The sequence below is a fragment of the Pseudophryne corroboree genome, chromosome 2 (assembly GCF_028390025.1).
Source record: "Pseudophryne corroboree isolate aPseCor3 chromosome 2, aPseCor3.hap2, whole genome shotgun sequence".
NCBI classification, from domain to species: Eukaryota; Metazoa; Chordata; class Amphibia; order Anura; family Myobatrachidae; genus Pseudophryne; species Pseudophryne corroboree.
In genome coordinates this window covers 464,474,885-464,502,115 of record NC_086445.1, presented here as the reverse complement: position 1 = coordinate 464,502,115, position 27,231 = coordinate 464,474,885, and the positions used below count along the sequence as shown (strand labels likewise).

The window sequence follows — 27,231 nt, the reverse complement described above, 5'->3', positions numbered from 1 at the left end:
TCCCCAGCATCCTCTAGGACGTTAGAGAAAAGAAGAATTTACTCACCGGTAATTCTATTTCTCGTAGTCCGTAGTGGATGCTGGGCGCCCGTCCCAAGTGCGGACTTTCTGCAATACGTGTATATAGTTATTGCGTAATAAAGGGTTTTTTGTTATGAGCCACCAGTTGAGTGAGGCTCAAGTTATGTTCATACTGTTAACTGGGTCAGTTTATCACAAGTTGTACAGTGTGATTGGTGTGGCTGGTATGAGTCTTACCCTGGGTTCCAAATCCTTTCCTTGTAATGTCAGCTCTTCCGGGCACAGTTTCCTTAACTGAGGTCTAGAGGAGGGGCATAGAGGGAGGAGCCAGTGCACACCAGATATAGTACCTAATCTTTCTTTAGAGTGCCCAGTCTCCTGCGGAGCCCGTCTATTCCCCATGGTCCTTACGGAGTCCCCAGCATCCACTACGGACTACGAGAAATAGAATTACCTGTGAGTAAATTCTTATTTTTTATGTTATTGTGAGCATACAACTTCCTAACTACATGGTGTTAGGAGCCGAGGTGGCCAGCCCAGAGATGACACATGACACACTCTGCTTCCTGAAAAGAAAAATATTATAACGTATTTATGTCTTTAATTAGTAGTTAGCACTAAAATTATAATGGTTATCTCATCATTTGTTCTTTTCATTCATCTTATAGAATGTTGAATTTATTAATGAAATAAACATATAGCTTACTTCAAGCAACCACCAGCACCTGCACTGTCAGCTATGCGGTCCACCCTTGTGGAACATATGCCGGAAGACTGTTGGGAGCATTGGCACTGGTGATTTCTGGGCATTGGTGGACTTCTGGTTGTGTGTTCCACTGTTGTAGAACCCAAGCCGTGTGCACTGGCCGGAAAACTGTTTGGTCACACTGAGATCGGGGATGTGCAGGCTTCCAGTTATGCATTCCACTGTTGTGGAGCGCAAGCCGGGAAAACCGCCAATAGAGTTGTGAATATATTCAATATGCGGGCTACACTGCAACATTGTCCAGAATGTGAGTACCATATTGCTTATTCATTTACATTCATGTACATTTTTTAATGTTGGTTATGGGTGACCACCGACAGGGACGTGCAGTCTGGGTAGCAGGGGAGGCAGTGCCTCCCCTGTCATTAATGATCAAAATAATACAAAGAAGATACTAATGACACACATTCTGTGTCATAAGTACCTTCTTTATATTAATCTAATCATTTTGTTCTATTAAATTAGTTTGGGAGGCACTGATAGCAAGTGCCTCCCATTGACAGTGGGAACGGGATAAAGTGGGGGGCAGGGCCAAGCACTGGGCTGTAAAAGCCCATTAAAAAAAGCTGAGAAAGTGGCACTTAAACAAGTGCCTCGCTGACAGGGAGCCCACATCAAAGCACGCCCCCTGTCAACGAAGCACATGTGATTGGACAGCGTATCCAGTGCTGGATCCGCTGTCCAATCACACATATGCAGCGTGGGGACCCGTCGGCGGCGCATAGCAGATTGAGTCACTCACCAGGCAGTAGAGGATGTGCTGCAGCGGTGCTCTTCCCTCTCCTTCAGCCTCCTCAGCCAGCGGCAGCAGCGGTGTGGGGAAGCGGCAATGGGACATGGCAGCGGCGTTTGGCAGAGTGAGTCCCCCGCCAGGCAGTAGAGTATGTGTGGCTGCGATCCTTCCTCTCCTTCAGCCTCCTCAGCTGTCCCATGCAGTGGCAGCAGCACCTGCTCTCCCCCAGACGGGGGTCTCTGCACAGGACAAGTCTGCCCAGGACCCAGGTGAGAGAGGGGGCACCTGGGTGCCTTGTGCTGTCTGCATACTGTGTGAGTGCAGCAGTGCCTCCCTGGCCATTGAGCTCACTGCACGTCACTGCCACCTGAGTATATGTAGAAATGGCTGATGACATCACTTCCAGTATTGATCCCACATGGAATTTGCTGGGGAGGCCTGTATGGTATATATAGACTTATATGCACAGCCATGAGGGTTTGTTTGGAAAGTGGTTTTTTTGTTGGAGTTCACTTGGCGCTTCAAAAATAGACTATGTGGCAGCCTCGTAACTTCTATGGGACTAATCCCGGACAGTCCAAATACATGAAAAAAGAAAGAAGAATGCAGAAGAAGATGGTGCTACTGTGTCTGCGGGAAGAGTAGGTGGAAGGGCCAAAACAGATACTTATCCTGTGATAGTAGTTCTCTCTTCCCAAACGTGGATCTTCTTAAACAGATGTTCTCGAGTTCATATATGAAAAATTTGTTTCTTACTGCGTCCACAGCTACACCATGGGTACAGTTTCCCTGCCTTTAACTCCACTTGAAATGGATGTTTGGCTGCAATAACTGGAGCTGGCTGTACTGTGCTGCATGCCCGGGACACTGACGACACTATGATAGTGTCAGTGTCCCGGGCATGCAGCACAGTACAGCCAGCTCCAGTTATTGCAGCCAAACATCCATTTCAAGTGGAGTTAAAGGCAGGGAAACTGTACCCATGGTGTAGCTGTGGACGCAGTAAGAAACAAATTTTTCATATATGAACTCGAGAACATCTGTTTAAGAAGATCCACGTTTGGGAAGAGAGAACTACTATCACAGGATAAGTATCTGTTTTGGCCCTTCCGTCTACTCTTCCCGCAGACACAGTAGCGCCATCTTCTTCTGCATTCTTCTTTCTTTTTTCATGAGGGTTTGTTTGTTTGTTTGTTTGTTTGTTTGTTTGTTTGTTTGTTTGTTACTGCTGATAAGCTCAAAGGTCTTGACAAAGGTCCCGAGGGGCGCCAGATTACTGCCTTACCCCGGGTGACAAAAATCCTAGTTTCGGCTCTGATTTTAGTTAACAAAATATTGGTCGATACACCATTTTAATATATAAATGTTTATATTTTAGGTTTGAGGACATCTTTAGGAGACACACAATACTCACAAGACATCTTTTTTACTGAGAATATAGTACCATACTGTCATACTGTATATACTCATCGCTCCTATCGTTCTAGCATCTAACAGGCACAAAGAGCAAGGGTGGGGAGAATTATTCCATAATATTCATGGCCGCATCCAATAAAGTAGCTGTCCCAGGGGAGGGAGCTGTCAATCAGTAATAAATAACAACGAAACGCAGTGCTGTGCTGTTTCTATCTAGTAATGACTTTTCACAACAGCCTGCAGTCCGTTTCCCTGCTCTTCCGGGGACATCCAAAGTAATTGCTGTTTCTCGTGCACAAATGTTGATATTTAAAATACTTGGAGATAGAAGCTCATATTTAAGTTATTGATTCTTTACAGATAGTGATGTGAAGCAGCAACTTAATAATTGGATTGCCATACGTTAAATTGCATAATTTTCCTGTAAGCATCATGCAACTAACCAGCCTTTAGACAAGATACTGTATGTCTGAGTAGATGTTTTGGGATAAAGTTCTTTTTCATCTTATTTTTTATTTCAAGTTTTTCTTCCATTCAAATGGGCCACACATCACCGCATACCATTCTTAAACAAAGATACAGTATGTCAGGATCCGGCCTGGGACCAGCCGTACCTTACTGCGGCGCCGGATTCCTCTGGTCAGGCGTGAATTTGGACTCTAGCTATGGCGGCGGGTAGCTGCATTGCATGCTCCATGAAACTTTGTTGTCATGAAATTCAGTTAAAACAGTGGCTCTCAAAAATTCAGGGACGTAAAGACGACCAGCAGGAGTAAATCTAGGAGCTTGGTGTTGAAGCTGGTTTAACTGGGTAAATAAATCCTGTGTGAGGCCTGCCCGGATGACCGTAGATGGAAGTATGGGGGTAACAACAGGATTGCTATTGTGAACCAGAAGAAAGCTACGTGACAGGGCATCAGCTTTAGTATTCTTGGAACCAGGCCTGAAAGTGATTATAAATTTGAAACAAGTAAAAAATAATGCCCAACGTGCTTGCCGGGCATTAAGCCGTTTAGCTGATTCAATGTATTGCAGGTTCTTATGATCAGTCAAAACCGAAATAGTATGTTTTGCTCCCTCCAGCCAATGCCTCCACTCCTCGAAAGCCCACTTTACCGCCAGTAACTCCCGATTACCAACGTCATAGTTGGATTCAGCAGAGGAGAATTTCCTGGACATAAAGGCACAAGGATGTAACTCCAGAGACTCCGGATACTTTTGAGAAAGGACAGCCCCCACTCCAACCTCTGAGGCATCAACCTCCACAACAAAGGGCAATTCCGGATTAGGATGTCTGAGGACTGGAGCCGAGACAAAGGCTTGTTTCAAGGCCCGGAAAGACAACTCAGCTTCATGCGACCAGTTGGTAGGATCCGCTCCTTTCTTTGTCAGAGCCACTATGGGAGCAACCAGGTCAGAAAAAGAATGGATGAACCTCCTATAATAATTCGCAAACCCTAAAAAGCGCTGAATTGCTTTCAAATTGGTGGGTTGCGCCCAATTAAGGATGGCCTGGAGCTTCTTTGGTTCCATGGAAAATCCCTGAGGGGAAATTATGTACCCTAAAAAAGATACTTCCGTGACGTGAAAATCACACTTCTCCAGCTTGGCATATAAATGATTCTCACGTAACTTTTGAAGAACCAGACGCACCTGGGTAACATGTTGTTCCATCGATTCAGAATAAATCAAGATGTCGTCTAAATAAACGACCACGAATTTCCCTAGGAAGTCACGGAGCACATCATTAATGAGGTCTTGAAAAACTGCTGGAGCATTAGACAGGCCGAACGGCATCACCAGGTATTCGTAGTGACCCGACTGAGTGCTGAAAGCCGTCTTCCACTCATCTCCAGATTTAATTCGGATGAGGTTGTAAGCTCCTCTAAGGTCAATTTTAGAAAAAATCACAGCAGAACGTAACTGATCAAAAAGTACAGAAATTAACGGCAAAGGATAGGTGTTTTTTACTGAGATCTTATTCAGGGCTCTAAAATCAATGCATGGTCTAAGCGAGCCATCCTTTTTCTCCACAAAGAAAAAACCTGCACTTAAAGGAGATTTTGATGGTCTAATAAATCCTTTCTCTAAGCTCTCCTGAACATAATCATTCATGGCCGAAGTTTCTGGCCCGGACAATGCATATAATCTCCCCTTTGGCAATGCGGCACCTGGAACTAGCTCAATAGCACAATCATAAGGCCGATGGGGAGGCAGAATGTCCACATTGCCTTTGGAGAATACATCGGCAAACTCCTGGTATTCCACAGGAATGAGCTCTGGAATGATAGCTGCTACTCTGACTGGATACGAAATACATTCCTTAGCACAAAATGTACCCCATTGGGAAATCTCCCTGGACCGCCAATCAATGGTGGGATTATGAAAGGCCAGCCAAGGGTGACCCAGAACAACTGTAACTGCTGGGCAATGTGTTAGGTAGAATTCAATATTTTCGGAATGTAAGGCTCCTACTGTAAGTACTACAGGAGGTGTACGGTGAGTAATTACCCCATTGGAAAGCGGACTCCCATCTAAGCCGTGCATGGTGATACACCTATCCAATGGTAACTGTGGAATGCCTAAGGCCTTAGCCCAAATTAAATCCATAAAGTTTCCTGCAGCTCCACTGTCAACAAAAGCCGACACCAAAGAACTGAGGCTGCCAAAGGAAACCTTAACTGGGACTAAAAGAGAGTTATTCGAGGAGATAAGCTGCAGACCTAGGTGAACCCCCTCACAATTCACCTGGTCAAAGCGTTTCCCGACTTGTTCGGACAATTACGAGCAAAATGTCCCTTACCACCACAGTACAAACAAAGACCGGAATTTTGCCTTCTGGTTTTTTCCTCAGGAGACAGCCGGGAGAGACCCATCTGCATGGGCTCCTCGATGTCCTCTGGAATGGAATAAACACAGGGACTAGACCTTACAGATGTTCCTCTTTCAGCCCTCCGCTCTCTGAGACGACGATCAATCTTTATAGAAAGCTCCATGAGTTTATCGAGAGTCTCAGGAGCGGGGTACTGGAGGAGACTGTCTTTAATAAACTCTGATAAACCGAGGCGAAACTGACTGCGCAGGGCTGGGTCATTCCAGCCACAGTCGTTCGACCAACGGCGAAACTCGGTACAATAAACCTCTGCAGGATTTCTACCTTGTTTGAGAGCGCGCAGCTGACTTTCAGCGGACGCCTCTCTATCTGGGTCATCATACAAGAGCCCTAAAGACTTAAAGAAAGCGTCTACTGACAACAACGCAGGATCCTCTGCTCTTAAACCAAATGCCCAGGTCTGAGGATCCCCCTGGAGTAAAGAAATAATAATCCCAACCCGCTGAGATTCAGTACCAGAGGAAGTAGGTCTTAAACGAAAATAAAGTTTACAGGATTCTTTAAAATTAAAAAATTATTTTCTATCACCAGAAAAACGGTCAGGCAAATGCATCTTTGGTTCAGGAACTACCTTTGGGGAGGCTCGCAAAAGATCTTCCTGCGACCTCACCCGAAGAGAAAGATCCTGAACCATCTGAGTAAGTTCTTGAATCTGATTGACTAAGAGCTGGCCAGGATTTGGCCCTAAACCTGTCGGATTCATGAGGCCAAAAAACTTTAACAAAAACTGAATGAGAAAAAATTAAACCCTGTTTAATGTTAGTTTTTGGTAGGGCCGGTAATAATGTTATGATTCCAGCACTCTGGTCTGAGGAGATCTTATTGCAAGGACCGGAGCACTGGAACGTAATGCTGGGGAAGGGTGCGGGAATGGAAAATAGCCCCTGGCGCCCTAACTCCGTTGTCTCGCCCGTGCTGTCAGAAATCCCCTGCGAGACTATGGTTGCTTGAGCCCATGGCAGCCGCGTTTGAAGGGCGGATTATGTCTGCCCAACTCCGATGCCCCCTCAGGTCTTAATGGGAGACAAAGGGAAATCCGAGACAGGGTGATAACAAGGGGCCCTCTGACTAAACAACCAGGCCAGGGGCTACAAGCTAACTGGAAACTAGAATATGTGCGGAAAACCGCCAGGGAAAAGGACAACCAAAATATCTACTTGTCCACTCTCCTACCCGGCACCGCCGAGTTCCGGAGAGGACTTGTGGAAGCGGAACCCTCCGCAAATGCTCCGAAACAGAATATAAAGATAAAGCGGCTGAGCCGCAACACACGGCAGAGCCGCAACTCACGAACACCACTCGATATTCTCTGGTGATCGATGAGGACTACAGGGGACCAAACGACTTCTTGGGATGAGATGACAACTCCAAGATACAGGACTTCTGAGGACAGGAATGACCGGACACAGCAGGACTGGAACAGACGTTCAGCAACCAAAACAGCATGCAGGAAGCTATTACCGGCGTCTGTATGAAGCACTGAGAAGCATTTAACAAAGAGTCCTCCAGATGCCCCCAGTCTAATTGCCCCAAATGCTGTGCAGCTGCCCTGCTGCACGCCCACAAGACCAGCGTGTATGTTGAAATCTGACCCTGCAACGGGGAACGCGGTCCGTCCATGGCGTCCCCGTTGCCAGGGTACAGGCGGCTCAGCCGCTCGGCGTCCCTGTGTTGCTAGGGAGCCGGCGGCTACGTACGCACGGCGTCCCTAGTTGCTTGGCGCCGGGCCGCGAGGACATCGCGGACCCCGGCGCCTAACACTCACGTTCCCAGGACAGCCCTTGTTTTTCAACTGAAAATCTCTATAAAAATCTCAACTGAAAATCTCAGAATGTATATGTTCTCATAATTTGATATTAATTGTGGTTAAAATAGTTGTTACCCTGCTGCGGTTTTGGACACACCCCCAGGTCACGTCACCCCTCCCAGGAATCTGAAAATAACAAGTGGTAACCCTAACTGCAAGATAACTAGGCCAGATCCTGTTTTCCTGTGTCCTTGTGCTTGCCTTGCCAGTATTAGTTCACCTGGTTTATATCTTCAAGACAAGCCAAGTCACATTTTCTACATTGCTTTCCACCTTGTGCCTTGTACATATATTTATGTGCTTGTCATTTGTTTTCCTTTGTTGCTCTAATTTATTTCATAATTAAATCATTTAAAATTGATGTTTGCTTTGAGATATATCCTGGTTCCTTATATCCTGGTGTTTTTTTCTAGTGAAAACCGTGACACTCATGTAGAATTATACAGTCCAGCCACATAGCAACTCCAGCAGCCATGGTGTTGTGGTCAATTTAGACCATGTCTTGGACCTGCTTATGTAACTTGCGGTAGAAATAATTCACATGCTAACTTTGCAATAACATCTTGGCGTATGTGTACCCTGGGTACCCCCCAGTATACGAGTAGACCTCTATGAACATATGGAGTGATAAGCTAACCACAGAAATACAGAATTTACTGGAGCAAGTTCTCACTGAGCTATATAGCTCACACTACTTGACAAGATCTTTTGGAACAGAGCGGCTCCATACACTAGGCACCTGAACAGTTTATGGCAGCTAGAAGACATCAGTATAAGAATATCAATGAGTGAGCAGCTTAAACATTGCCATCTGAGGAATCTGCAGCTTGAACTTGGAAACCCTGAAGCTAAAAGCCCTTAAAATAACATTTAAAATGTTAATCACGTACTGTACATTCTCTAGAAACCCACAAGATTGCAAAAGGATTGCTGCACTATTCATATGAGAAGTGAAGATTTACTTAACTGATATTGCAATGTTAAGGAACTCTGTGTCAAAGTATATTATCTACTTCCTGAGATGGAAGTTTACAAAATAATTGCAACAGTTTGTAATTTAGCAATTAAACTTTACTTAACCCTACCTAATAGATGATTTGTGGTTTTGCCTTAGGGCCTAATTCAGCATGAGTTGTAGTTGTGCTACTATGCGCACAACTACAAATCACTTCACTAGTGGCACAGAGCAAGACCACCCGCATGCCTGGTCCCCGTCCCCCCCCTGCACTATCATGTGATCGCTTGACTAAGCAGCGAAGCGCTTGCATGATAAGGGTAGCCCATGCTACCAAGGCAGACGCCGGACCACCATGAGTTTGATCCCAGCAGCTGCGTATGATGTCACACAGCCGCCGCAGCCCGACCCACAAATGGTCCGGACACTCCTCCATTGTCAGGACCGCACCCCCCCCCCCCCCCGAACACTGCGTCAACGCCTTCAAAACGCTGCGGAGACACACCGTTCCCGCCCCCCGTCGGGACTTGGAGTAAGTCCTCCTGCATGCGCACAGCAGCGTGCACACATGCGCAGAAGTGCTGAAATCGCCAAAAAGCTATTTCAGCACTTCTGCATTCACTGCTGAATCGAGCCCTTAGTGTGCTGAGTGTAAGCAACTTAAATATTCTAAACACCTCACACCTCACAATATTATTTTTAGACCTAAAATTTGCACCGAGGTCGCTGGATGACTAAGCTAAGCGACATAAGTGGGTGGCACAAACACCTGGCCCATCTAGGAGTGGCACTGCAATGTCAGACAGGATGGCACTTAAAAAAAATAGTCCCTAAACAGCACATGATGCAAAGAAAAAAAGAGATGCACCAAGGTCGCTGGATGGCTAAGCTAAGCGACACAAACACCTGGCCCATCTAGAATTAGACTCCAGTATCATGTGAATTATAAGGCAATATCACGGGAATTATTCGTTATAATCAATGGAATTATTGGTCCAAATCACTGGAAGAAAATGACAAAATCACTGGAATTATTAGTTCTAATCAATGGTATTATTGGTCCAAATCACTGGAAGAAAATGACAAAATCACTGGAATTATTCGTTCTAATCAATGGTATTATTGGTCCAAATCACTGGAAGAAAATGACAAAATCACTGGAATTATTCGTTCTAATCAATGGTATTATTGGTCCAAATCACTGGAAGAAAATGACAAAATCACAGGAATTATTCATTCTAATCAATGGTATTATTGGTCCAAATCACTGGAAGAAAATGACAAAATCACTGGAATTAAATGGCAGTAATGTCGGGAATTATAGCAAATGGCAGTACCACTGGACATATACGGAAGTGTCAGACAGGATGGCACTTTTAAAAAAAATAGTCCCCAAACAGCACATGATGCAAAGAAAAGAGAAAAAGAGGTGCACTGTGGTCGCTGGACGGCTAAGCTAAGCGACACAAACACCTCAATATCACAGGAATTATTCGTTCTAATCAATGGTGTTATTTATTGGTCCAAATCACTGGAAGAAAATGACAAAATCACTAGAATTACAAGCCAGTATCATAGGAATTATATCAAATGGCAGTACCACTGGACATATACGGAAGTGTCAGACAGGATGGCACTTTTAAAAAAATAGTCCCCAAACAGCACATCATGCCAAGAAGTAGCTGTCCCATATGTACCAAGAAGTAAGAGGGCAATGAGGTAGCTCTATGACTAAGCTAAGCGACACAAGTGTGCGACACAAACACCTGGCCCATCTAGGAGTGGCACTGCATTGTCTGATAGGATGGCACTTTTAAAAAATTAGGCCCCATACAGCACATGATGCAAATAATAAATAAAAAGAGGTGCACGATGGAATTGTCCTTATGTTGTATAAACAGAATACAAAGATTACAACCAAAGTGCGCAATAGATCTCCCCTACAATGCAGCTTATTTCTGTGTGTGAGTAAGCACCAAATTACTCAAAGTTACGAAATGTGAAGAAAGATACACAGCAACCAATTAGCGCATAAGGAGAAAACCACGTCCACCAATTCCAATGAAATAGGACACCACTTTTTATGGCTCCTTAAATGTTGCCACTATTTATACTTATTTGGCAGTTACAGTTCTTATTCATCCTTAGGTGTCAAAAAATTCATCTGAAGGAAAAAAACATATAATAATAGTGCAGATGGTTTTGAAAGGTGAAATGATGATTTTATTGCACGATGCACACTTACAAACAAGTGATTTTTTTGAGGCGTATATAATCATCCACATAGGCACTACAGCAAAGGAACCTCTTTCAGGACGTCCACCGAATCATGTCATGTTCCATATAAAACAAAAAAAGTGCAGAATAGTGCAGATTGATAAAAACAATAGCAGCTTTAATAAATGGTTCCACTTACAAACATAGGTTAATATAGGGCATTAACAGAACTCCGCAAGGCAGAACAGTTGGTCCCCACTCCTGATATTTCCCAAAGAGATGTCCACGGGTACACTGCAACTCACTTCCGGATAGTGAGTACAGTAAATCAGTTCGAGCACCAAGTTCAGCATGAGCAGGTCCACACAAACATACCGTCGCTAAACGCTTTTCAGACAAGATGTCCTTCCTCAGTAGCACATGATGCAAATAATAAATAAAAAGAGGTGCACAATGGAATTGTCCTTATGTTGTATAAACAGGACATGCACACTTTAACAAACCAATCATTTCAGCGACAGGGTCTGCCACACGACTGTGGCTGAAATGATTGCTTTGTTTGGGCCCCCACAAAAAAAGAGGAAATTAATCACCCCACCAAAAAAGAAGCAATTCATATCTGGGACTGGTGGAAACAGGCAATCCTGAGTACCTGGTACAGAGTCAGACTCCTCTGAGGAAGACACCTCCACAACCTCCAAAACATTTTGTTCTGACATGACACTGACCAGTGATACTGAGCACTGATGATGCTACTGAGCAGTGATACTGAGCACTGATTATACTACTGAGCAGTGATACTGAGAACTGACACTGAGCAGCACGATGCAGCACAAGACACTGAGCACTGACCAGTGATACTGAGCACTGATGATACTACTGAGCAGTGATACTGAGCACTGATGATACTACTGAGCAGTGATACTGAGAACTGACACTGAGCAGCACGATGCAGCACAAGACAATGAGCACTGACCAGTGATACTGAGCACTGATGATACTACTGAGCAGTGATACTGAGAACTGACACTGAGCAGCACGATGCAGCACAAGGCACTGAGCACTGACCAGTGATACTGAGCACTGATGATACTACTGAGCAGTGATACTGAGCACTGATGATACTACTGAGAACTGACACTGAGCAGTACGATGCAGCACAAGACACTGAGCACTGACCAGTGATACTGAGCACTGATGATACTACTAAGCAGTGATACTGAGCACTGATGATTCTACTGAGAACTGACTCTGAGCACCACGATGCAGCACAAGACACTGAGCACTGTACAGTGATACTGAGCACTGATGATACTACTGAGCAGTGATACTGAGCAGTGATGAGATGATACTACTGAGAACTGACACTGAGCAGCACGATGCAGCACAAGACACTGCACAAAAGCACTCTGGAATTGTCACCCCCCAGATACCACTGTGACTGGAATGATGATGACCGATGCACAGTCACAGGACACTACTACCACAGCACCCTACAGCAACAAGATGCAGCACAAGACACTGTACTAGTATTACTGAGCAGCACGATGCAGCACAAGACAATGAGCACTGATACTAAGCACTGATACTGAGAACTGACACTGAGAGAACGTAGCCACGTCCTCTCTGTACTCTCTACAATGCCCGAGTGAAAATGGCGACAACGCGCGACTCTTTATATAGAATCCGAATCCCGCGAGAATCCGACAACGGAATTATGACATTTTGCCTCGTTCGAGTTTTCTAAGTCAGGCGGGAATAACCGAGCCAGGCTCGGAACCATGTTTGACACGTCGCGTTCGGTAGGGTTCGGTTCTCGGCGAACCGAACCCGCTCATCTCTAGACATTACCATACAATTTAGGGCATTTCCTTATTTATTAAGCCTCTCCTCCTGGTGAAAGCTATCACAGGCTATGACAAATTACAGCATTCACTAGGGGCTGTTATACAATGCTTCATCAGTTTATTTTTCACAGTTAGCTGCTGTGCCCTGGTAGCTAATGCCATCTCACATTGGGAAAAATGCTTTATTATTAACATAACTCATATATATATATATATATATATATATATATACATACCGTATAAGACGCACCTGACCATAAGATGCACCTAGTTTTCAGAGTAGGAAAACAGGAAAAAAAATATTCTAAACCAAATAGTGTAATAAAATATTTAATAAACTATAACAGAATAGCACTTGAACCATGTAAAGTAACATAGTAACATAGTATCTGAGGTTGAAAAAAGACAATTGTCCATCGAGTTCAACCTATTTGTGGTCTCCTATGCATGATGATTTGACTAAAATTTCTGACTGATGCTGCTGTCAGCCGTTGCATTTTATCCCTATTTATAGTAACTATAATGCATGACTATGCACCATACCCCTGGATATCCTTATCCATTTGGAATTTATCTAACCCATTCTTAAAGGTGTTGACAGATTCCGCCATTACAACTCCCTCGGGCAGGGAATTCCAAACACGTATTGTCCTTACCGTGAAAAAGCCTTTACGCCGTATTGTGCGGAATCTCCTCTCCTCTAACCTGAGCGAGTGTCCACGAGTCCTCTGTGTTGATCTAACCAAAAACAGGTCCTGCGCAAGCTCTGTATATTGTCCCCTTATATATTTGTAGATGTTGATCATATCCCCTCTTAGTCTCCGCTTTTCCAATGTAAACATGCCTAGTCTTTCAAGCCTTTCCTTGTATTCCATCGTCTCCATGCCCTTAATTAGTTTGGTCGCCCTCCTCTGTACCTTTTCAAGCTCCAGGATATCCTTTTTGTAGTACGGTGCCCAGAATTGTACACAGTATTCAAGGTGTGGCCTCACTAGTGATTTATATAACGGGAGTATAATACTCTCGTCCCTAGCATCAATACCCCGTTTTATGCATGCTAATATCTTATTAGCCTTCTTTGCTGCAGTCCTACTTTGGGTACTACTGCTAAGCTTGCTATCTATGAGGAAACCTAAGTCCTTTTCCAGTACAGAATCCCCTAATTTTACCCCATTTAGTAGGTAGGTGTAATTTTTGTTCTTGTTACCACAGTGCATTACCTTACACTTGTCTGTGTTGAAGCGCATTCTCCATTTGGCTGCCCATGCTTCTAATTTAACTAAGTCGTTCTTAAGAGACTCGGCAGCCTCCTCTGTATTTATAGCCTTACACAATTTGGTATCATCTGCAAAAATTGACACCATGCTTTCTAGACCTTCTGTTAGGTCGTTAATGAAAATATTGAACAATAGCGGTCCTAATACTGAGCCTTGCGGCACACCACTTAGCACTTCAGTCCAAGTTGAAAAAGATCCATTAACCACAACGCGCTGCTCCCTATTATCTAACCAGTTTTTGACCCAAGTGCATATTGTGCTACCTAGCCCTGATTCTTGTAGCTTGTAGATAAGTCTCATGTGTGGTACAGTATCGAACGCTTTGGCAAAGTCTAAAAAGATTACATCCACGTCTTTACCCTGATCTAGGTTTGCGCTTACTGTTTCATAAAAGCCAAGTAAGTTGGTTTGACAGGATCTGTCCTTCATAAACCCATGTTGATTCCTTTTAATGACCTTATTGACTTCAAGGAACTTCTGAATACTATCTCTTAGAATACCTTCCAATACTTTCCCCACTATAGATGTAAGACTAACTGGTCTATAATTACCTGGTTCAGCTTTACTTCCCTTTTTGAATATTGGCACTACTTCCGCTATACGCCAGTCTTTGGGAACCATACCTGATATAACTGAATCCTTAAAGATCAAAGATAGCGGTTTTGCCAGTTCAGAGTGAAGCTCCATTAGAACCCTTGGGTGAATACCATCGGGCCCTGGTGATTTATTAATCTTTAAATGTTTTAATCGGTCACAGACTACTTCCTCGCTTAAATAAGTACCTATCAGTGGGATATTCTCATTATTGAGATTGTGTGTCAGTCCCTGAAATGGGTCCTCTCTAGTGAATACTGTTGAAAAAAACTCATTTAGTGTGTCCGCTATGTCATTATCATTTTTGCTTAAGACTCCCAACTTGTCTTTTAAAGGGCCTATACTCTCCTTCTTTAATCTCTTGCTATTAATGTATTTCAATAATTTTTTGGGATTCGCTTTGCTTTCCTTTGCTACTAGTTTTTCAGTTTCTACTTTAGCCGCTCTTATTTCCTTTTTGCAAATTTTGTTACATTCCTTATAGTGCTGAAATGACTCTGCTTCCCCGTCAGATTTGTATTTTTTTAATGCTCGCCTTTTCTTGCCCATAAATTCCTTAATCTTTTTGTTAAGCCACATCGGTTTATGATTTTTATTCCTTTTTTTGCTACTCATAGGAATAAATTTGAGTGTATTTTAAGCTAGCAGGAATTTTAGTACCTCCCATTTCTCCGTAGTATTTTTTTCTAAAAACAAACCTTCCCATTCAATATCCCTGAAAAATACCCTCATCTTTTCAAAATTTGCTTTGCTAAAGTTTAGAGTCCTAGTTGAGCCAGTACTGATATTGAATGTGACCATATTGTGGTCGCTGTTTCCTATGGGTTCCCCTACTATAATACCTGATACCAAATCCCCATTGTTTGTTAATACCAGGTCTAAGATTGCATTGTACCTAGTTGGTTCCTCAATTAGTTGGACTAAGTAGTTATCATTAAGTGTGTTTAAAAACATATTGCCCCTAGCAGTATCACATGAATCGTTTTTCCAGTTTATCTCTGGATAGTTAAAATCTCCCATCACTACTATGTCTCCTACTCCTGCTGCTCTTTCAATTTGCTTTAGTAACAATTCCTCATCAGATGCGTTGATACCAGGCGGCCTATAGCATACACCCAATACTAACTTTTTTATTCCTTTTTCCCCGCATGCAATTTCTACCCATAATGTCTCAACAGTGTCTACAGTCCCCTCCTGAATATCTTCCCGTATATCAGGTTTTAAAAACGGCTTTACGTAAAGACACACCCCTCCACCCTTTTTATTTAGTCTGTCTCTCCTAAACAGTGTATAGCCCTCTAGATTGACTGCCCAATCATTAGATTCATCCCACCAAGTTTCAGTAATGCCTATAATATCATACTGTTTGCTTGCTGCAAGTATTTCTAGTTCACCCTTTTTACCAGTAATGCTTCTGGCGTTTACATACATACAACTAAGATAAGTATTTTCCCTTGCGTTAGGGACATCTTTCACCTTATGTAGCAATGATGACCTGTAATCGTCATTGGTTAGTGCTTTGGTAAAATCCCTTTTAGTACCCATGTTAGTAACCTTACCGCCTGCTCTTACCCTCCCCCCAACTTCTCCCCCATTTCGTTTACTACCGCCATCCCCACTATTCTCACTGCATGACCCGTAGTTTCTAGCTAAACCCTCCCCCCAGGCTCCTAGTTTAAAATCTCCTCCAACCTTCTAACCATCCTTCCCCCCAGCACCGCTGCCCCCTCCTCAGTCAGGTGCAATCCGTCACGACAAAAGAGATGGCGCCTGACTGAGAAGTCCGCCCAGTGTTCCAGGAACACAAACCCCTCTTTCCTGCACCAATCCCTAAGCCACACATTTACCTCCCTAATCTCCCTCTGCCTCCCTGGACTAGCGCGTGGCACGGGTAATAATTCCGAGAATATTACATTAGATGTCCTTGCCTTCAGTTTCTTACCTAAGTCCCTATAGTCTTTCTTAAGGACATCCCATCTTCCGCTAACCTTGTCATTGGTGCCAACGTGCACCAAGACCGCCGGGTCTTTCCCAGCCCCTCCCAACAATCTATCTACCCGGTCCGCGATGTGCCGTACCCGAGCACCCGGGAGACAACAGACTGTACGGTGATCACGGTCCCGGTAGCAGATTGCCCTATCTGCCTTCCTGATGATAGAATCCCCTACCACCACCATCTGACTAGGTACCTCTCTATCTTTTATCCCAACCGCGCCAGAGGGACCGCTCCTCTGGATGCTAGAGGGAGCAGTCTCCTCCGGCACCGTGATTTCTTCACTATCATCCTCCGATTCCTCGTCCAATTGGGCAAATTTGTTCGGGTTTGATAGTTCGGGGATGTCGAGCCTCCCCCTCTTTTTCTTCCTTCTAACTGTGACCCAACTGGCTACCGGATCATCATAAGTGAACAGCACTCAACAGTGGCATTAAGAACCATTATCACTGTCATTTACAAATGGAGAGACTTAAAGGTTTGAGTACTCTAGTTTTCTGGAAACCCCAAGAACTCATCATCGCTAGAGTCAGAATATATGAAGCTGATTTGCTCACAATCACTGACATCACTTTCTTCTTTTACTACCTCTAGTTTAAAAGGAATTTTATTTGCTAGCCTTTTCTGCTTTATCATCCTTGCACTGGTCCTGGATTGGGGGTGGGGGGGGGGGGGGGGGAGTCACATGATGCCGGCTCTGCTGCCGGGCTCTGAGATGACGGTGCAGCAGCAGCAGCATCCAGGACCCACCGCTACCTGCCGGCACTACCCGCACACTCCATCTGTGCTAGATTCTATACTATCCCCCATGCTTTTTGCAGTATACATGCTCCCGCTGGGTGAAATAATCAGGCGCCATGGGCTAGTCTACCACTGCTATGCAGATGATACACAACTGTACTTGTCCTTTGCTCCGGGCACTGATAACCCAATAGCAACCCTAAATGGCTGTCTAGCTGAACTCCAGGATTGGATGAGTGCCAGTTGGCTGCGACTGAACCCGGATAAAACAGAGGTCCTTATGATAGGACCGCAACATCAAAGGACAAGACTGCAGCATAGCCAACCAACTGGACTTACACTCGGGGATTCGGAATTACAAACCACTGATCGTGTGCGGAATCTTGGCGTTGTCCTGGATGGTGGCTTGACACTTAAACATCAGATATCAGCCACAATCAAATCCTCATTCTTTCACCTGAGGAACATAGCCAGAATCAAGCACTTAATTCCCTCAGATGATCTGCCAAAAGTCATACATGCATTTGTATCATCTCGATTAGACTACTGTAATGCCCTCTACCTTGGTCTCCCAGCAAAAGAATTGCACCGCTTACAGCTGGTGCAAAATACAGCTGCCAGGCTGTTAACCAACCAGCCCTGTTCTAGCCACATAACACCCATACTCTACTCCCTTCACTGGCTGCCTGTAAGATGGCGAATCATCTTCAAGATTGGCTTACTGAGTTTCAAAGCACTACATGACCAGGGCCCAAGGTACCTGAAGCAGCTACTGACCCCATACTGACCCACTCCATTACTGCGATCTGTAGATGAAGGACTTTTAGCAGTACCTAGAATCTCCCGTAATTCATCTGGGGGTCGAGCTTTTAGTTATGCGGCTCCGACTCTATGGAACTCATTTCCCCGCACAGTGCGAGAGGCCCCAACTATAGAATCCTTCAAAAGTAGACTAAAGACTTTCCTTTTTACTCAAGCATTCCCATAATTGTCCCTTTAGTATCTATAAAATTATTATTATTATTATTATTATCTGCGCTGGTTCTCCCACCCAGCGCAGTGGGAGCGCTGTATGCCCCATATGTATGCTCCACAATGTGTTATTCGCTCCTGCTGTGTGCTCCACATGTCTTATTCGCTCCATAAGACGCACATACTTTTCCCCCCACATTTTTGGGGTGAAAAAGTGGATCTTACGGTCCGAAAAATACTGTATATATATATATATATTTATTATAGTTTTATTTATGTACCAACATTATCAGGGCCGGTTCTAGGGCGTTTTGCACCCTGGGCGGGAAATATGGGCGTGGCTTCATACAGGGGGCATGGTCAGTTACGCCCCCTGTACAGTAGTATCGCCGCTGAAATGCTGTGTGGTGCGCGATGACGTCATCGCGCACCGCACAGTAAAGGTCCTCGCCACGAAGGGAAACTAGACGCTACGCGTCTAGTTCCCTTCGCAGCGGGACACAGCTGGCTGCGGGGGGCACAGCAGTAGCGGATCTTGCCATGGTGCGGTGCCCTCCGGATGGCGCCGGCGCCCTCCGGAAGACGGCGGCCCGGGCAAAAGTCCTGTTTGCCCGTGGCAAGATCCGCTACTGAACATTATTACCAAACTGGGCAATACACCTGTCAGACCATAATGCACGTGTTTTAATGGAGAACAGACTCTTATTGATCTTGATCTTGGTGTGAATACAAACTGTGAAAGCTGTGCCTTGCTGACTTTTTGGCTTTTAAGCAGGAAGTGTCAGAAATTTTTATTACTGAATCTAGAATTGAAAGCCTGAGTACAGCAGTCCCAGTGCATTGTGTTTAGATGTGAATGTATAAGTGGATAAGTGGAATAGCCTCCCATCAGAGGTGGTAGAGGCTAAGGTGGTCATTCCGAGTTGTTCACTCGCTAGCAGTTTTTAGCAGCCATGCAAACGCTATGCCGCCTCCCACTGGGAGTGTATTTTAGCTACCCTGTGATCAAGCTATTACTGTGAAACGTACGTCAGGGAGAATCCGATCATGTGATGCACACATGTGATGGGAGTCAGCCGCCGATTCCGAGAACGTGAACGCCGGGACTTAACCTGCAGATACTAGTCACGGCTCCGGAGCTCCTCCACGGACGCTGGTATCCGTCCAGCCTGAATGCTATGGCCTAAGTACTCATTACCCCAACGTCTAGGTAACAACAGCATGCTTCAATTATACCACGGATGTTCCCATGCTGACAATAGCAGCACACGTCGGCCACACTGAGCAGACATCAGGATTATTGGTATCGTATATAACAGTGAACCTTATTCCATATGTCTTTTCTACACATAGTGTGTTCTTTGAAAGTATACCACACATGTGTAAAAGCTATTGGTGATTTTTTTTCAAACATATATTCACGTTTACTGCAAAGAAATATATCACTTATTATCAAAGATACCTTATCCTGTTAAGTCAAGTGCCATATCGGTATAGGTACACTCTCTTGGAGCATGCCTATATGCTGTGTGAGATAATGGTATATGAGCCCTGTAACAGATTGGCCGTATTTCAGTAGCCTCACTGGAGGAGATTGTGAGCAACTGCAGATTAATGTTTCTTTAAAGAATTGCTATTTTGGAGCTTCAAACTGTTTAGCTACAGTTGCTTGTGAATTCGTCAATAGCACCTGAATTGCTTGTATCATTATACCTAGCAGCTAATAAGAAACTATATCTATTTTTGCTACTATCACTGTCTATAGTGAAGGAATTCAGTGTCTGTTTAACTACAGCTGCTTGTGAATCTGTCTATAGCATCTGAACTGCTACATATGTATTATTTCATACAACACATGTATCATTATACCTAGCAGTTAATAAGAAACTGTATCTATTCTTGCTATCATCACTGTGTATAGTGAAGGAATTCTTCAGCCAAAATTACTATTCTCTAACATAGAGAAGCCATTTTTGCCACTTATTAAGCACAGAAAGAGAGACTGTATTTGGATTGCTATCTGTAATTGGTCTCTTTCTACATGAATTGCCGGTTTTTAGCATCAAGCAATAGAATATATTATCTTTTTCAGTCACACTATTGTGCGTGGCATCTGAATTTGGTGTTCTACTGGTATATGAGTTATACTAATATATTTTTCTATGCTTTTGAGGTTTCTGTTCCATACACGAATTGCTATTTTCTAGCACTAAATGTGGAATTATAATGTGTATAGCATCTAACTTCAGACATCAAAGGCAATTGTTCTCAGTATATGGCATTGAATTACAAGCTCTCATGGTGTAAATGAATTTTTCACCTCATATGGGCATTTTGCTAATTATTAGCATTGATTATAGATACAGTTGTGTCTTATGACAGAGGAGCATTTATTTCTGAAGGACTGCTTTCAATTCCAGATAAATGCTATAATATACGAGTGTGGTATATTTTAGAGATTACAACCAATGTACGGTTTACCTTCTAAACAGGATATTTATTAATATTTCCTGCATTCTTACCTGTGACCAGTTACACGCATGTGAAAATATATACCAGACGGTGACCATTGTATAGACTAGCCAAATATTTGTAAAAGCTACTGCTTAAATTGAGTAATCCCACTTCATTTTGACAAGTAATCAGACCTGTTACCACTGTCAAGCCAGATGAGAGGTCTAAGTGCAGCAATTTGCGGTCACACCCCACTGGAGATGCCCAATCTCATCTGATCTTGGAAGCCAAGAAGTGGAGGGCCGGGCCAGTACTCGGATGGGAGACCACCTTGGAACACCCAGGTACTGCAATTAAAGGCTGCATACTAGATCTACCTGTGGGATAACAGGAAGCAGTCTATAAAAACAGAATACTGTCAACTGTACACATGACCTATGATTCAAAATTTCTGCAATAATCTTTTAAAGCTATTTATGCAGATCAAATGATGGTCATTAAAAATATAATTATATTAGATCCACCTGTGTGATAACAGGAAGTAGTCTATGTAGACAGGAGACCGTCAATTGGATACATGACCTATGATTTAAATTTCTGCAACAATCTTTTTCTAATGTTGCCTATGCAGATCAAATGACGGTCATAAAAACACGCACTCTCTCTCTCTAAGATACCACTTTATTGAGCATACCTCCAATACATCAATCATAACATCAAGGAATCCGGCTAATCTATTTATTTTAGCTAAGGCTACAGAATATTTTTATATTTTCACATATATTCGCAAAAACTGAACTCCATATCATTTAAGTAACTAATAAAAACTTATTATTTTTAATAGATATTTACAGTAAATATTTGCAAGTCTGAAAATGAGTGCTCCCCAACAAGAGTCTACTGTTCTTCTGTCTTTCCGGTATTTATTTTGAGTGTATTTTAGCTTAGCAGAAGTGCGAACGAAAGGATTGCAGAACGGCTACAAAGTTCTTTTGTGCAGTTTCTGAGTAGCTCTAAACCTACTCAGCGCTTGCGATCACTTCAGACTGTTTAGTTCCTGTTTTGACGTCACGAACACGCCCTGAGTTCGCCCAGCTATGCCTGTGTTTTTCCTGGCACGCATACGTTTTTACGAACACTCCCTGAAAACGGTCAGTTGACACATAGAAACGCCCACTTCATGTCAATCATTCTGCGGCCACCGGTGCGACCAAAAAGCTTCTCTAGACCCTGTGTAAAACTACAGCGGTCGTTGTAATAGCACATCGCGCATGTGCATTGCACCGCATACGCATGTGCAGAAGTGACGTTTTTTTTGCCTCAATGCTGCACAGCGAGCGAATGCAGCTAGCGATCAACTCGGAATGACCACCTAAGACTGTAAAGCATTTTAAACATGCTTGAGATAGGCATATGAATATCCTTACAAAAAATTAAGGTTCAAAAAGGGTTGAGATTACCTAAAGGATAAAAAAAGGGGCAGACTAGATGGGCTAAGTAGTTCTTATCTGCAGTCAAATTCTTTGTTTCTATGTTTCTATGACTATTGCTGCCATGGCTACACAATGGTGCTATCAGCTACACCAGGGATGGGGAACCTCAGGCCCGCGGGCCGTATAAGGCCCGCGAAGCCACTTGATCCGACACGGCCAGGCTCACCTAACCAAGGGAGATGCCGGGCACCCACTGAGATTTTGTTACCACTCCTGAGCTCTAGCTTATGGCTCAGGCAGTGTACATGTGCGGCGCTATGGGAGAGACATCATGACGTCTCTCCCATAGTTCCGTGGAGCGGGCGGCCAGGTAGAGGGCAGCGGTCCGGAAGCAGGAGCTTGCCTGGTGAGTAGTGTGTTTTTTTTCTTTTAATGTGTGTGTGTAAGCGGCGCTACTAGAGGGCACATCTAATGGGGCATAACAACTGACTGGGGGAATATCTAATGGGGCATAGCAACTGACTGGGGGCATATATATAATGGAGCATAACAACTGGCTTGGGGCATATCTACTGGGGCATAACAACTGACTAGGGCTATATCTACTGGGGCATACCAACTGACTGGAGGCATATCTAATGGGGCATAATAACTGACTGGGGGCATATCTAATGGGGCATAACAAGTGACTGAGGGCATATGTACTGGGGGCATATGTACTGGGGCATAACAACTGACTGGGGGCATATCTAATGGAGCATAACAATTGACTTGGGGCATATCTAATGGGGCATAACAAGTGACTGGGGGCATAACTGACGGGGCATATCTACTGGGGGCAGGCTAATTTTTAAGTTGATAATTTTTGTATGGCCCCCGAAGCATTTTATAAATATCCAAATGGTCCTTGGTAGAAAAAAGGTTCCCCACCACTGAGCTACACAGAATTTGGCTGGAAGAGCAACAGCCGTCTGTACAATGTGACTGCAGCAGTCACATGACATAATCAGCAGATCTTGAACTACTAGGGTTAGTTCCCTTCCCCGGCAGTTTATGTACAACTGGAGAGTGCAAAAATATGCACCCTGATGGCACCCCAGCAGGCCCCTCTGTCCTGAGCACTATCTCACCTGCTCTGTCCATGCTAAGCCCTGCTTTTGGTGCCAATAAACCATCTCACTCATGTACTCCTTTATATCTAACTGGCTTGTGAAATGCTAAGACTATCTTTTGCTTCCCTGGAAGGAGTCACGGGGAGCTGAGTATGAAGTTTGATATAGAGAACAGGGAATTACTGGATATCAAATAGGCCTTTTAAGAATGGTGACTTTGGTTGGAGGGTGATCATGTCACAGTGTTTGCAGGCGGCTTCTCCTACGTGGATATCGTCCCCCCCCCAAAAAAAAAAATTTGGTCTCTGTAGTTCATAAACAGTCCCTAGAAGTATATTTCTCCCCAAAAATGTATATTTACAATTAGTGATGAGCGGGTTCGGTTTCTCGGAAACCGAACCCCCCCGAACTTCACCTTTTTTACACGGGTCCGAGGCAGGTTAGAACCTTCCCGCCTTGCTCGGCTAACCCGAGCGCGCCCGAACGTCATCATCCCGCTGTCGGATTCTCGCGAGATTCGGATTCTATATAAGCAGCCGCGCGTCGCCGCCATTTTCACTCATGCATTGGAGATGATAGGGAGAGGACGTGGCTGGCGTCCTCTCCGTTTATTGTAGAAGTTGATTGGTTTATTGCTTAATTGTGGGGAAGATTGGGGAGCAGCTGTTAGGAGGAGTACAGTGCAGAGTTTTGCTGATAAGTGACCACCAGTTTTTATCCGTTCTCTGCCTGAAAAAACGCTCCATACCATATCTGTGCTCAGTGTGCTGCATAATATATCTGTGCTGAGTGCTCACACTGCTTAATTGTGGGGACTGGGGAGCAGCTATAGCAGGAGTACAGTGCAGAGTTTTGCTGACAGTGACCACCAGTATACGTTGTCTGCCTGAAAAACACTCCATATCTGTGCTCAGTGTGCTGCTTTATTGTGGGGACTGGGGACCACCAGTATAATTAATATTATATAGGAGGAGTACAGTGCAGAGTGCACTGCTGTACCTTCCTCTGTGTCGTCATCCATTAAGTATACTATCCATCTACATTCTATACCTGTGGTGCATTTTAGTTTTGCAGTTTGCTGACAGTGTCCACCAGTATACTATATATAGCAGTACGGTAGGCCACTGCTGTACCTACCTCTGTGTCGTCACTCGTCATCCATTAAGTATACTATCCATCTACATTCTATACCTGTGGTGCATTTTAGTATTGCAGTTTGCTGACAGTGTCCACCAGTATACTATATATAGCAGTACGGTAGGCCACTGCTGTACCTACCTCTGTGTCGTCACTCGTCATCCATTAAGTATACTATCCATCTACATTCTATACCTGTGGTGCATTTTAGTTTTGCAGTTTGCTGACAGTGTCCACCAGTATACTATATATAGCAGTACGGTAGGCCACTGCTGTACCTAACTCTGCGTCGTCACTCGTCATCCATTAAGTATACTATCCATCTACATTCTATACCTGTGGTGCATTTTAGTTATGCGCAGTAAATATAGTAGTAGGCCATTGCTATTGATACTGGCATATAATTCCACACATTAAAAAATGGAGAAAAAAAAGGGGAAGTTAAAATAGGGAAAGATCAAGATCCACTTCCACCTCGTGCTGAAGCTGCTGCCACTAGTCTTGGCCGAGACGATGAAATGCCATCAACGTCGTCTGCCAAGGCCGATGCCCAATGTCATAGTAGAGAGCATGTAAAATCTAAAACACAAAAGTTCAGTAAAATGACCCAAAAATCAAAATTAAAAGCATCTGAGGAGAAGCGTAAACTTGCCAATATGCCATTTACGGCACGGAGTGGCAAGGAACGGCTGAGGCCCTGGCCTATGTTCATGGCTAGTGGTTCAGCTTCACATGAGGATGGAAGCACTCATCCTCTTGCTAGAAAAAAGAAAAGACTTAAGCTGGCAAAAGCACAGCAAAGAACTGTGCGTTCTTCTAAATCACAAATCCCCAAGGAGAGTCCAATTGTGTCGGTTGCGATGCCTGACCTTCCCAACACTGGACGGGAAGAGCTTGCGCCTTCCACCATTTGCACGCCCCCTGCAAGTGCTGGAAGGAGCACCCGCAGTCCAGTTCCTGATAGTCAAATTGAAGATGTCACTGTTGAAGTACACCAGGATGAGGATATGGGTGTTGCTGGCGCTGGGGAGGAAATTGACAAGGAGGATTCTGATGGTGAGGTGGTTTGTTTAAGTCAGGCACTCGGGGAGACACCTGTTGTCCGTGGGAGGAATATGGCCATTGACATGCCTGGTCAAAATACAAAAAAAATCAGCTCTTCGGTGTGGAATTATTTCAACACAAATGTGGACAACAGGTGTCAAGCCGTGTGTTGCCTTTGTCAAGCTGTAATAAGTAGGGGTAAGGACGTTAACCACCTCGGAACATCCTCCCTTATACGTCACCTGCAGCGCATTCATCAATAGTCAGTGACAAGTTCAAAAACTTTGGGTGACAGCGGAAGCAGTCCACTGACCACTAAATCCCTTCCTCTTGTAACCAAGCTCCTGCAAACCACACCACCAACTCCCTCAGTGTCAATTTCCTCCTTACCCAGGAAAGCCAATAGTCCCGCAGGCCATGTCACTGTCAAGTCTGCCGAGTCCTCTCCTGTCTGGGATTCCTCCGATGCATCCTTGAGTGTAACGCCTACTGCTGCTGGTGCTGCTGTTGTTGTTGCTGGGAGTTGATCGTCATCCCAGAGGGGAAGTCGGAAGACCACTTGTACTACTTCCAGTAAGCAATTGACTGTCCAACAGTCCTTTGCGAGGAAGATGAAATATCACAGCAGTCATCCTGCTGCAAAGCAGATAACTCAGGCCTTGGCAGCCTGGGCGGTGAGAAACGTGGTTCCGGTATCCATCGTTAATTCAGAGGCAACTATAGACTTGATTGAGGTACTGTGTCCCCGGTACCAAATACCATCTAGGTTCCATTTCTTTAGGCAGGCGATACCGAAAATGTACACAGACCTCAGAAAAAGACTCACCAGTGTCCTAAAAAATGCAGTTGTACCCAATGTCCACTTAACCACGGACATGTGGACAAGTGGAGCAGGGCAGACTCAGGACTATATGACTGTGACAGCCCACTGGGTAGATGTATTGCCTCCCGCAGCAAGAACAGCAGCAGCGGCACCAGTAGCAGCATCTCGCAAACGCAAACTCGTTCCTAGGCAGGCTACGCTTTGTATCACCGCTTTCCAGAATAGGCACACAGCTGACAACCTCTTACGGCAACTGAGGAAGATCATCGCAGAATGGCTTACCCCAATTGGACTCTCCTGGGGATTTGTGACATCGGACAACGCCAGCAATATTGTGCGTGCATTACATCTGGGCAAATTCCAGCACGTCCCATGTTTTGCACATACATTGAATTTGGTGGTGCAGAATTATTTAAAAAACGACAGGGGCGTGCAAGAGATGCTGTCGGTGGCCCAAAGAATTGTGGGCCACTTTCGGCATTCAGGCACCGCGTACAGAAGACTGGAGCACCACCAAACATTCCTGAACCTGCCCTGCCATCATCTGAAGCAAGAGGTGGTAACGAGGTGGAATTCAACCCTCTATATGCTTCAGAGGATGGAGGAGCAGCAAAAGGCCATTCTAGCCTATACATCTGCCCATGATATAGGCAAAGGAGGTGGAATGCACCTGTCTCAAGCTCAGTGGAGAATGATTTCAACGTTGTGCAAGGTTCTGCAACCTTTTGAACTTGCCACACGTGAAGTCAGTTCAGACACTGACAGCCTGAGTCAGGTCATTCCCCTCATCAGGCTTTTGCAGAAGTAGCTGGAGGCATTGAAGGAGGAGCTAAAACAGAGCGATTCCGCTAGGCATGTGGGACTTGTGGATGGAGCCCTTCATTCGCTTAACCAGGATTCACGAGTGGTCAATCTGTTGAAATCAGAGCACTACATTTTGGCCACCGTGCTCGATCCTAGATTTAAAACCTACATTGTATCTCTCTTTCCGGCAGA

General features: G+C 44.5%; 1 protein-coding gene and 1 pseudogene across 2 annotated transcripts in view; both read left to right on the top strand.

The window, feature by feature from the left end:
• Window positions 1-27,231, top strand: part of LOC135028586 (cytochrome b-245 heavy chain) — a 270,381-nt gene that overhangs the window by 114,970 nt on the left and 128,180 nt on the right. The gene's annotated exons all lie outside the window — the stretch shown is intronic.
• Window positions 20,923-21,042, top strand: LOC135051469 (5S ribosomal RNA; annotated as a pseudogene).